The sequence below is a fragment of the Triticum dicoccoides genome, chromosome 2B (genome assembly GCF_002162155.2).
Source record: "Triticum dicoccoides isolate Atlit2015 ecotype Zavitan chromosome 2B, WEW_v2.0, whole genome shotgun sequence".
Lineage (NCBI taxonomy): Eukaryota > Viridiplantae > Streptophyta > Magnoliopsida > Poales > Poaceae > Triticum > Triticum dicoccoides.
This window is the reverse complement of record NC_041383.1, coordinates 64,121,862-64,134,076: the sequence shown is the minus strand read 5'-3', so window position 1 is coordinate 64,134,076 and position 12,215 is coordinate 64,121,862. Positions and strand designations below refer to the sequence as shown.

The 12,215-nt window shown below is 51.4% G+C and overlaps 1 pseudogene; it reads right to left on the bottom strand.

Moving 5' to 3' along the window:
• Positions 1-8,348: 8,348 nt before the first annotated feature.
• Positions 8,349-9,946, bottom strand: LOC119367137 (annotated as a pseudogene).
• Positions 9,947-12,215: the final 2,269 nt, after the last annotated feature.

Sequence of the window (12,215 nt, the reverse complement as noted above, 5' to 3'; positions counted from 1 at the left end):
GTTGCGCGCATCTCCCGTTGATTCTATAGCTATACTTTCATCAATGCCATTTATAATGCTTCATTATCAGTTTGATTGACCTCTATTTCTCGTAAAGTGCTTGTGGCAGGAACAAGGGAATGATTTCTGTGGATACTACGTGTGCGAGTTCATCCACAACGCGACTTTGAAAAACAAGTGGGGCTACTCTCAAAGACAATATGAAGTGCGTAAGCAATAATATTCACAATTTCATTTTATTACACCATCATTTCTGTTGAGTTTCATTCATATATATGTATTAATTAACCCCCTTCTTCAAATTAGACGTGGCAGATGCGGAATGAACTCCTAGAACCATATCGCATGAAAGCAATTCAAGAGGAATTGGCAGGATTATTTCTTTATCACGTCATCAATAAAGCCGAAGAATACCATGTGGAAGTTGATTTCAATTGCTAGGGGATTGTAATTAAGAGATCTTACATATTGTACATGCATGTAGCCAGTAGCGTCGGATACATGATATGAAAACTTGTTGTTCGACCAATCTCTCGGAGAAGGAGAGGTCGATCGATCACTTCTCTCGGTATGCATGACGAACTTCTGTACTCAATGGTTCTCTCGATCACTTATGTATATAGTACGTAGCATCGACCAAGCACGGACATAAGAGAGGACACTTCTCTCTATTAATTAGCTAGCTAACACAATGTATGAAACACCTAAATTAACCCCGCAAAACCCCCAAACCACCCCCTCCCCTTTCAAAAAAAAACAAAAACCACAGCCACTGGAATGCTGACGTGTGGATGCCTTTTGGTCCCCGTTGGTGCCACCAACCGGGACCAAAGGCCCCCCTGCCTGGGCTTGGCGCACCGACCACGTGGAGGACCATCTGTCCCGGTTCGTGTTTGAACCGGGACTAAAGGGGGGAGGTATTAGTAACGACCCATTAGTCCTAGTTCATGAACCGGGACTAAAGACCCTTACGAACCGGGACAAATGCCCTGTTTTCTACCAGTGTGTGGTTAAGTTTACCTTAATACTCCTTTTTGTAGTTGCGGATGCTTGCAATAGGGGTTAATCATAAGTGGGATGCTTGTCCAAGTTAGGGCAGTACCCAAGTGCCGGTCCACCCACATATCAAATTATCAAAGTACCGAACGCGAATCTTACGAACATGATGAAAACTAGCTTGACGATAATTTCCAATGTGTCCTCGGGAGCTCCTTCTTCATTATTAGAATTTGTCCAGGCTTATCCTTTGCTACATAAAGGATTGGGCCACCTTGCTGCACTTTATTTACTTTTTGCTCGTTACTATTTATCTTATCACGAAACTATCTATCACCTACCGTTTCAGTGCTTGCAGAGAAAACCTTACTGAAAACCGCTTATCATTTCCTTCTGCTCCTCGTTGGGTTCGACACTCTTACTTATCGAAAGGATTACAATAGATCCCCTATTGTCGTGGAATTCTCACGGCAAATGTCCTTAGTGTCAGGACTTAGTCGCGAGGCCGACGCATCTATGTGGTAGCTTGAGAGGGGTTGAGTGGGACGAGAGACGCAGGGCGGATCAACACACAAGACAAGGTTTTAGACAGCTTCGGACCCCGGAAAACATCATCCAGTAATAACCCTACATGCTGTTTGTGGCTAGGTCTCATTATGCTCGTGAGGGAGTCGCCGCATAAATCGGCTCTCCTCTTAGATGTGTCTAGCCCTAGAGATTATTTCCCCCCCCCCTCTTTGGGGAGCCCTGCCCCTCCTTATATAAGTTAGAGGGGCGGGTTACATGTGGAGTCCAAATAGGATTTGGACTAGCCTATCTTCTACTACAAGCCGGATACAAGTCCGGGTCTTGATTCCTTGTAAGGGAGATATTCTTCACGCCTTTCCTCTTAAGCCGGCCTACCATAACATAAGCCGACCTTCTGGGCCTTGAGCCTCCTGGGCCCCCGGGTCTTGTCGCTCCTCTGATCCGCTTGCCAGGTCACCCATAAGTCGCCAGGATCGGGCGGGTCACTTAGTGTGTCGTCCAGTCAGGGCCGGTCATCAGTAAGTCGCCAAGTCCGGCTGGGTTATATATCCAGCCGGGTCATACCGCAGGGTATATCCCCGACACCTATACTTGTGGGTCATCAATGGCCATGGCGGACAGCGATTCTCGGCCACGGCGAAATACCTAACGAGAGAAAATGAGAGGGGAAACTGGGGAAAGGCAAGAGGAGATCACGGCGGTATCAATGGCACCGTAGGGGAAGACAGGGGAGTTCGGGGCGGCGCGGATCGAATGGCAATGTCGTGGTGGCCAAAGGTTGAGGAAGACGGCAACGACGTCGGTCTGGGGGTGTTGGACTTGATCTCGTTGGCGCAGACGAAGTAGCGGAGGCATTCAGAGCTCCTCGACAAGCTCGTAGCCAGCAGGGAGGGCAGTGGCCGTGTGGATGGGGTCGGTCATGGTGGTTGTGGCATCTGACTTCATCTAGATCACTGGGATCGAGCGAGCGAGGAGGAGAAGTGGATCTGGGAGGGGGCGTCGAGGAGGAGTGAGGCTATGGGGGTAGGGGAGGCAGGGCGTCACCCTTATCCATTCCCCTTCGATGCCGGTGTGGTGGTCGGGCGGGAGCCCGGCTCTGTAGCGATGGGCTCGGGGAACAGGAGAAGACGACCGTGCGGGGACTAGACCACTGGGCCGGTTCGGTGGCAAGGCCCGGGGGTAGGGGGAATCCCCCTTTTCATCGTCCTTTTGGTTTTTAATGTATTCTAATCCGTTTCTCCTTTTTAACACCGTTTTTTATTTATTCTTATATCAACTAAATGGATTTTGTTAATTGTGAAACTATGCACACAATTCGAGCACAATATTTTTAGCTGGCACAAAAAGTTTGGGGCCAAAAGGAAATACATAAAATTAGGTTTATATTTAATTGGTTATTTTAACTACTGTTGGACCTCTTATTAATTTGACAAGATTTAATTTTTGGGTCAAATAGTGTTGGGCTCAACATGTCAAAGATCAGTGGAATTTATAGAATATGGTGAACATTTTAGTTTTACTGTTTGATGAAATAATTTATTTGAATTTATTTTAAATTTGAATTGGGCTTTGATTTTTATCAAGTGGCAGTTTGGCTTAGCAAGCCTGATGACATGGCATAATCTTCCCACTTCTGAAATTTCATTGTTAAATGATTGGGGAATATATCACACTATCCATTAGTTCAGTCAAGCTCACCACAAGTTCACACATTATTACCAATTGAGCAAGTCTTATTGGCGGGAAGAATAGGCTATGTGTGTGTGTCTGTGTGTTAGAGAGAGAGAGAGAGGAAGAGAGAGTGAGGAAGAGGGAGGGGGGAGAGTGTGTGTGTGAGGATTTGATGGTAAAAAAGATTGTCAATGTCGTAATATTAAACTCTTAAAGTTAATGTGGCTCCGTTGCAACACACGGGCGTTCTTCTAGTGGTTAGTAATAAGGAGGAGATGCTGCCATGGGATAGCATGGGAGGGCAGGGGAGAAATAGAGATCGGGTTATGACCCGAAATTAGGAGCAAAATTTTAAGGAAGAACGACTATAGAAGTCGGATACAACATTCTCGTGCCAATGGGTGACAACCGTCCACCCTAGAACTCGACATGAAGACTACACATCGACTACACACCTACTCGGCCTGTTTCTAACGCAGTCGAAGTGAACCTTCATCAAACCAGCCCTAAACCAAAACTCCCCCTCAGACCTAATCCGAGTGAGAATAGATTGCACGGATCAAGGGAGGACAGAAAGTTGGTTATTTGTACCTTGGTTTCTTGGCAACACCTCAATGCATGCATCAAAGATCTCATAAGGGTTGAGAGCATCACATCACATGACATGAGTAGAGGAATGGTTGAATTAATTGGTCATGACGAAGCAGAAAACATGAGGATGTATGCATGTGTAATCCAAGCATGTGTGCGAACCAATATGCGATTGGATGGTTAATTAGGTGGACAGTGGTATCTCCAGCCCACCAGAGTTTAAGTCATGGTGATCACATTTATCCTGGATTTATTTCAGGATTTTCAGCGATACACGTTCAGTGGAAGGGTCGACTATGGTGCCTTCGTAAAATGTCAAGATGATATGTCGTCTCAGTCTTTCGGAGGTGCTCAAAGGACAGGGTATGTGTGTGTGCGTTTATAGAGGTGAATGCATGCGAGTATCCATGATATTCAAAAAAAAATCCAAGCATGCGTTAAGCATCTTATTACTTTGGGAAACATTTACCATCACCCGGCAGAACACAGCAGCCGCGTCCACCACCTTCCCTGCGCGCGTCCAAGTGAGAGCCCACATACCATCATTCATTGAACTCGCTTCTGTAACATGAGCTATGCTTCTGAAACATAAACGATGTTGCAATGCTCTACTACGGATCTATGTTTTCAACAAAACTTCTCATTCAAAAAAATTATGCAGCAAGACTTCAGTTGTAAAAAAGAATGCAACAAAACTGATGTTGCAAAAGAATTCTGCAGCAAGACATGTGTTGCAGTAGCGGGGACGTGTTCGGCCGCTTGATGTGGTACATCTAACGGCTCGCGACGACCAGCCGGCACACGTAGCACACCCCTCTTACTTTGGACTTAATTCTGATGGTAGGAGTACTCAATCGTGTTGACTTGGGATATTGCATGAGGTTTTGACTGTTCGTGTAGGACACGAACAACACCGCGGGGCCGAGTACCAAACACTCCCGTAAAGCATGGAAAAAATCCCCTGATATTGGTAGTACCATGGTCGATTCCTCCGCACCAAGTGCAAGCAAACGGCACGCCATGGCGCCGGCCGGATGCACCTCCTCTTGTCCCTACATCCACACCGACCTCATCGTGGCCATTGCCGCCACCGGCCGCTTGTCTCTAAGAGACTACGCCTCCCTCCGCGCCGTCTGCACCGAGTGGCGCTCCGCCCTCGCGCCGCTGTCGCCGTACCCCTGCCTTCTCTCCCTCCTCCCCGACGGCGACGCCGGCCACAGCGCCTCCGTCTTCTCGCTCCCGATGCGGCGCTCCTTCCACCTCCACACGGGGTCTTCCTTGCTCGACCGCCAACACAAGGCGAAGATGTCCTCCCATCCCCAGTCCGTGCGCGCTCTGCCCTCATCTGCGGTGACCACGGCCGATCCAGCCCGGGCTGGAGCGCCGCCGGTCCGCTCCCGGAAATCCATCCAAACGGCGGCTCGGTCAGGGACCGGACCGGACCGGACCATGTCCACCGCCGACGACCACGAACCGCGCATCCACGGCCGCGCCCGCCTCGTCGGCTCTGGCAACGGCTGCTTCGCCATCGCTGTCGATCAGCAGGACACGGCCTTCTCAAGATGGACGAGGCGGATCTTCCTCCTCGACCCCCGCGCCGGCAAGGAGGTCGACCTTGTCTCTCCGACCGAGAAAGATGACACCGTGCGCAAGATCGTGTTCGCGCCCCGGGGCAACGACTACTGGACCGTCGCGGCCCTGTACAAGAAGAGCACCAAGGTAGCCCACATGGACGGGAAGCTGGACAAGAAGTGGACGCTCGTGGCCGAAAACATGGAGCAGATCGCCGACCTAGCCTTGTACAACGCCGATGATGGCAAGCTGTACTGCGGCTGCCTCAGCACAACCGGAGCCCTGCACGTGTTCCGCATCATCGCCAACGGCGGCCAAGGATACAAGCTGGAGCCGCCCGTGTGGAAAATCGACGACGCCTTCATGCCGCCCTACGACCGCATCTCCCCACTCACCTCCACCAAGCAACTCTTCATCTGCCACGGCACCATGTACCAGGTGTGGCGGAACAATAGCAGCGCCGTCAAACTCGGAGTCGGCAGTTACCGGATGTACGCGGACGAGATCTTCCTACTGAGGTGCGAGTACGCCCGGCAACGCTGGGACGTGGTCAAGGATCTGGGAGGCTGCTCCCTGTTCATCAGCAACGACGGCAGCCCGGTGGTGGTGCAACCCGCCGCCTTCCCAGAGGTGAGACCCGATTGCGTGTATTGGATCAACTGGCCGTCATATGTTCCCATGGTGTGTGATATAGCCACCGGGGCCTCCAAGCCCTGGGTGCTTCCTCTTCCTTATGGTGCGTGCTACAAAGGTGACTGCTGGTACTTTGGTGATGACCATCCATGATCACCTATCTATCAGGAGACCGACGGTTGTGACCGAGTAGTTTAAATATGTATACAACACTAATAGAATATCAGCCCTCCCAAAATTAACGTCGAAGGTTTTGCTAATCTCCTTTGGTTGCTTATAAGAATGTCCTGTTTCTTGGCTTTTCAAGATAAACTTATTAGCTTGATATGTGCTTAACCAAAGGAAATTTTAGACTTCTTTTGAGTTATTTCTGTTTCTCTTGTCACTCGCAAATTGATTTTGGACAGCTCATCCGCGGATGACGCTTGCTCGGATTCATGTGTCATGCCTAGAAGATCCTAATTTAAGTTGCGGAGGCCGTTGATGCTTCCTGTTAGTTTTTCTAACCCTCCATTCCTAAATATTTGTCTTTCTAAAGATTTCAACAAGTGACTACATACGGAGCAAAATGAGTGAATCTACATTCTAAAATATGTCTATATACATCCGTATGTGGAAACCATTTGAAATCTCTAAAAAGACAAATATTTAGGAACGGAGGGAGTACAATACAATTTATTTCACTTTATATAATGTAGTCGTTTTAAGATATTCTCACTTTTGATGAGATTGCCTAAGCACCGCCACTTGCCAACCGAAACCCTAAAAACGCTTCAGGGCTACATGCCACCCGCCGGCCCCTCAAATAATTAATAATGGGAGATAACCATACATGTGTTGGAGATTAATTTGCATGCACGCGAATCTCCAGTTTTTTTTAGATAGCTTACCACATATGACATGTGGTCACGCGAATCTCCAGTTGAATGGATGGCTCCCACATGCACGGGACCTCCTGTCCACAGGAGAATCGCTTTTCTCGTACAAAGAGATGTCTTCCCTTTGATGGTCTAGTGTAGAAGTGAGGAGTATTGTAATGATCTATCGTAGTATTGTTTAATTATCTAGTGTGGTGTCGTTTTTACGTGTTGAGGCAAATTTTAGCATGTTCCCTCTTACCTTCTTACCTCTCATGTGACAAGAGGGGCTAAGAGGGAGCATGTTAAAATTACACTAATGTTGAACATTTAATAGTAAAGTCTGAAATTTTGAATATGCAATTATGCAGTGAATCATGTTCATGTTTGAATATTTGCGCAGCAATTGCACATAATCTGTTTCGGAAGAAAATATTCTGGTGTCTAAAATTCTTCCCTCCTGCACTACTAGACTGTTCTGCACTAGTGTCTGATGAAAAGATTGGGATGCATATCATCTTCTAGCAATTTTTCCCTGTCATGCTACATCATTAGGCCTAGATATTAGTTATGCGTGCGTGAGGTAGGGGTCACTGTCGCCCAGGGGTTTTTTGCTATCGAATAGATGATCTCTACCAAGTGGGTGGAATTTACGGTTACTGTATGAAAAACACCACACAATTATGGCTTAAAAATTTGCAAACGAATTTTCAGTTCAATTTTTCTATGTTGATATAGATAGTTATTGAACTCATAACCATCAATTACTTTGATACATTCATGTGCATCACCCTACAAATAAACAAACAAATGAACTCATAACATGTATTTTTTGATACATTCCTATGTATATTCAAGAAATAAACAATGTTGGTTCCATACACAAACCCTCGATGTGTTGACATGGAAGGAACATACTTGCTACTATACTATGAATAGTTCTCAGGCATGATTAGAGATGTTATTATATTAAACTATATATCTAATGTTTAAATTCAAATTTTTAAAACAAAGTTCTTTTTGCTCCATATCTGCTTTAACCATCAGGTGGCGAGAAGGGTGGTTACCGTACGGTAAGCTAATTTACTGCCTGGTAACCAAAACCTTGCTTTTGCCTCGTTTACCAAATACCAGGCTAGTCTGAAGAGAGCATATGGCAAATAATATGAGGATTCATGCTAGAGACACTTACGATTGCAGAATTGTGTTTAGAAAGGTAGTTTCCCCACTCAGTACAGTTTGGAAAATTTAGAAGCTCGTAGAATCAAACAAAGAGAATCAGATTGGTGATGGGAAATCACATATTTGCTAATCAATGCTGATAATATTATTGATTTTTTTAATAAATCATAAGAACAACATAATACACGCATTACTCTACTTGACACACTTTGTAACAAAATGTACATAAATGTTGTGCACATAATTGCAAGATGCAACAGCATTGTTCGATCCTGCCAATCAAGTTGATCAGATACACTGTGCGGTTGAAGCAGTGTGCTAATTAAGCAGCACGAAGACTTTGGCTTGTAGGTACAGGTCGTTCATCCGGCTGATGGTGATGCCCATCTCCTCTTCCATGTCCAACTCCCCTCCGGCAGGAAGCTCCCAGTCGAAGTGGTAGAGAAGGGCAGCAAGGGTGAGCTCCATGCTAGAATGCGCGAACATCATCCCGGGACAGATCCTCCTGCCTGCCCCGAACGGTGTGTACTCGAAGTTGGTTCCCTTGAAGTCTACTTCGCCGGACTCGAACCGCTCTGGCCTGAACTCCTCCGCGGCGTCCCAGTGATTGGGGTCTCTGCAGACCACCCACGCGTTCACGAACACGGTGGTGCTCGTCGGCACATCATACCCGAGGACCTTGCACGCCTCGGTGGGCTCGCGCGGCAACATCAGTGGCCCCGGCGGGTGCAGCCTCAACGTCTCCTTGATGATCAGTCTCATGTACTTGAGATCGGCCAGGTCATCCTCGGTCACACTTGGCTTTCCTTGTAGGCTGTCACGTACCCTCTGCTTGTGCTTTTGCCATGGCCCTTGGGTTCCTCATCAACTCCGATAGGGCCTAGATGAGCGTCGTTGCCGACGTCTCGCTCCCAGTAGTAAACAAGTCCTACAGATTAAAACAGGAGGTCATTTAATTAATTAGTGAATGAAAACAAATTAATTAGCCCGCCGGCAGCTTACCACTAATAGACTTTTGATGTCTCCCATGGTAAAAGGCACGTCGTGGCCACCTTCCTTCTGTATCCTCAGGAGCACGTTCGATAGGTCCTCCTGCTCCTCCTCCTTGCCGTTGCCGTTGGACGCTGTGGCGGCGGCCTTCACCTCCTGGTGTTGCTTGATGGCGCACTCAATGAGCTCGAAGCTCTTGGTGTGATTCTCCCATGCCCGTGGGGCGGAGCCGCTGACGAAGCCGACGAGCTGGAATGAGGGGAAGAGGTCGCCGAGGTTAAACCCAGAGAGGATCCTGACCCCCTGCTGGAGCACCATCAGGAACTCTTCCCGCCTGCTGAACCTGTCCCCGATCAAGGCGCGCACGGTCATGTCCGCAATGAGCACGGCGAGCCGTTTGCTGACGTTGACGGGCTCGCCAGCACCCGCTGTGGTGGCGGCGACGAGGCGCCTCACCTCCTCCCCCCGGACGTGCCGAAACGTTTTTACCCGGCGGGCGCTGAGCAGCTCCATGATGCAGATCTTGCGGAGCTGGCGCCAGTGTGCGCCGTAGGCGCGAACGCTAGCCCGGCCCCGTCAGACATGAGGATCTTGATGGTCGGGCTCCATGGCCGCGTCACGAACGTGAGGTCCTGCGTCTTCATGACCTCACGCGTGGCCTCGGCAGACGAAGCCACCACCACGGGCATCTCGCCGAGCTTCAGGTACACCAGCGGCGCGTCTCCCAGCCGGCGCGCGATGTCCGCGAAGGCGCGGTGGACCAGCGCCTTGCTGGCGAGGTGGTGCAGGCTGCCGATGACCGGCAGCCGCCACGGGCCAGGCGGCAGCTGCTGTCCAGTGCCGTGGCTGCGCTTCCGGATGAGCTTGTGGAGCAGGAGAGGCAGGAGGAGAGCCAAGACCAGATAAATTGCTTGCTCCATTTCCATGGCTGCCTGTTATTTTCTTGAGCTCACTCGAGAGAAGAGTGGGGGATCAACTGCACTATATGTACGCATGCGGCACGGACCAAATTTAAAGTCATCGAGTACGCGAGGATATAGTATAAACTGGCGTCGATTGCTATGCGAGCCGACTATTTGCAGGGCATGTTTGGTTGTCGCCCGGAACGAACCGCCCGATGCGCCAACGATTCATACTGGTCCTACTAGGAAGTGTCCCTGCACATGCATTTAGCATTTCGCATGTTCGCAAGGGAGCGGGATATTCCCTACACGATCCGAAAAAGGGTTTCCCCCCGCTTTAGATTATAAAGCAACCAACATCCACAACCAAGCCATCGATACAAACGCACACCACACACACCCAAGACGAGAACAAGGATGCCAGGCACCGACACACACCCTCAACGACTACCACGCACCCATAGGATGCCCGATGAACCGGGAAGAAGTGTGACGGACCACGCCGGACCGAGGGCTCCAAGACGATGCCTCCAAGAAGGGGTACGACCACGGAATGTCGCCACCGTCCGATCCAAAGATCAAGCTTTCACCCGGAGCTAGAAGGAAGGAGAAGGAGCACCACGACGAAGCCTACAGGGAGGAACACGACGTCCGCGGACGCCATCATCGTCGGCCAGAGCGCGTACTGGGCAAGTGATGTACTCCGGTGCTTCAACTCTTCCGTCGCCTCCCCGGTCCGACAGCCACCCGCAGCTAAGCCACCCGAGCGGCCATAGATGCCCGCCCGCATCCGAGCCGCGCAGTCCGTCCACGACCGCCGCGTCTCCCACCGCCAGGGCCGCCGCCCTGCCACCAGACCACCGCGAGAACTCCCAAAGGACACGACTTTGACCAGATCCACGCCCCCAACCGCCTCCTGGAGTCGCCGGCGGGCGCTGCCTCGAGACGAACCGCGACATGACGCTGCCCGGGGGAAGGGGGAGGTGGGGGAACGGCCAATGGCCAAAGACGCTCATCCCCCAACCAGCCTCCCCCCCGAAACCACCTGTTTCGCCCCCTAAGCCGAAGGGCCGGACCCGCCGGAGAGCAGCCACCGCCACTCGATGTCGAGGAAGACGGATGAGATGGCAGATATGCCGCCGCCGCAGCCATGGGAGGCCATCAGGGAGGTCTTCCCGCGCCGAGCTCCGCCGTCCAGCCGCAAGGGCCCGACTGGACGGGGGCGCCCACCACCACCGCTGCCGCGCCGCCCCTCCACCAGAGAGCCGCGGCGAGAGGGGCCGCCCGCGACCCGGTCGCACACGACCCGCAGCGCCAGGGGAGGCTCGCCGGAGCTGCCGAGAAGCAACCGCCGCCGGAACCCGCACGCCGGCCTGCACCACCACGCGCCTTGCCGCCCATCACGCAGCCGCCACGCCACCGTCGTCGGCCCCCGCCGGAGCGCCGCTGCGCCGCCGCGCCCGAGAACCAGCGCCGCGTCCCGGCACGCGAGATCCGACCCGCGCCGAGATCCCCGCGCGAGGAGATGAGGGGGACCCCGCCGCCGCCGGCGGCGACCGGGCTTCGCCCGCTCGCGCCCCTCGGCGGCGGCGAGGGGGGGGAGAGGAGGAGGGGAGGAGAGGCGGCGGCGCTAGGGTTTCCTCCCGGACGCTCGCGGGAGCGTCGCGGGAGGAGGGGAGGAGGGGAGAATCCCGCTTTCGCTAAGACAGAATTCACTAGCCTGCTCATATTCCCTACACGATCGTGATGGTTGGACGACCGTGTCTTCGGGGCTGTTTGGATGATAGCCCAGCGGCGCCTTATCAAAATTCTGGCGTTGACCACTTGCTTGGGCTGCTATTTGGATCAGGATCCGGTTTGCCTGCTTCCTTCCCATGCTCCCATCCGTGCTCCCACTTTATTCTACGGCTGTCTTTTTTCCTTTTCTTTTTCTAATCTAATCATCTCCCTCCCCTGATTTTAAAGGGTGAGGCCGGGCCTTATTTTGTTCCAATCAAAACAAGTCACGTACGCGGGAGCACGGATGAGCACACGCCGGGGGAGCAGGCAAGTCTCGTCTTTTGGATCAAGGCCAAAAAATCGTTTGTCTGTCAAAATCTCGGTCAGGAGTTCAGTTTTCACGCCCATGCGTGGGCGAAACGGCGGCGGCGGATTTCATCGCCAAAATATTGGCACGCCGGGGATTGGCAGGGCATGTGCGGGCGTCATCCAAACAGCCCCTTCGTTCATCCACACACTACCTAGTGAAAAACCCAACCGCCGCCCGTGTCTGGTGTAGCAGGACACATGCATA